The sequence below is a fragment of the Triturus cristatus genome, chromosome 1_1 (genome assembly GCF_964204655.1).
Source record: "Triturus cristatus chromosome 1_1, aTriCri1.1, whole genome shotgun sequence".
NCBI lineage: Eukaryota > Metazoa > Chordata > Amphibia > Caudata > Salamandridae > Triturus > Triturus cristatus.
The window spans coordinates 649,035,654-649,036,798 of NC_140579.1; positions in this window are offsets into that span (position 1 = coordinate 649,035,654).

Here is a 1,145-nt window from a genome sequence, read left to right on the forward strand (position 1 = left end):
CAACCGCCCCGGCGCGCCCCGAGGGGCGGCCGGGAACGGGTGCCCGGGGGAGGGCGCGGAGGCGGTCGAATCTCCCTCGGCCCCGCGGACACGGCGAAGCTGCTGCCAGGGGGGCTGTAACACCCTCTGCCAGAAGCGAAGGGCCACCTGCCACCCCGAAGCCTTCCCAGCCGACCCGGAGCCGGTCGCGGCGCACCGCCGCGGAGGAAATGCGCCCTGCGGGGGCCGGGTAGGGCCCTGGCGCCGGTCCCCAGAGGGGATCCGGAACTCCCGGGCCACCGACCTTCCCGCCGTGTTGAATCCTCCGGGCGGACTGCACGGACCCCACCCGTTTACCTCTCGACGGTTTCACGCCCTCTTGAACTCTCTCTTCAAAGTTCTTTTCAACTTTCCCTTACGGTACTTGTTGGCTATCGGTCTCGCGCCCGTATTTAGCCTTAGATGGAGTTTACCACCCGCTTTGGGCTGCATTCCCAAGCAACCCGACTCCGAGAAGACCCGATCCCGGCGCGCCGGGGGCCGCTACCGGCCTAACACCATCCGCGGGGTGAGCCTCGATCAGAAGGACTTGGGCCCCCTGAGCGATGCCGGGGAGTCGGTCTTCTGTACACCACATTTCCCGCGCCCGCCGCCGGGCGGGGATTCGGCGCTGGGCTCTTCCCTCTTCACTCGCCGTTACTGGGGGAATCCTGGTTAGTTTCTTTTCCTCCGCTTAGTAATATGCTTAAATTCAGCGGGTCGCCACATCTGATCTGAGGTCGTAGTCGGAAAGAAAACGCCGGAGCGTTCGGGGGGAGCCGGGGAAGGCCAGGCACCCCTGCCGGAGCAGGGGGCCTGGCGTACCCGGCTGCGCGCGCCCTCTTTCCCCGGATCTCGTCTGGAGGGGTTTCGCCCTTTGCCGGTAAGCTGGCCGCGGAGGAGGGCGCCCGAGGCGAGTGCGCGCAGGCAGCCGGTGGGACACCACGGACAGCCACGCGCGGCACACAGCCAGGCGCCCCGGGACGGGCCCGGGGCGGACCGGTCGCCGGGCCCCCTTCACAGGGGGCCAGGCGCGCCGGCGGCGTACCTCCGCGGCAGGACCCGGCCAGGGACCCTGACGACGGGCGATCGGGGGGTCTGACCTTGTGGCGGGACGAAGGGGAAGC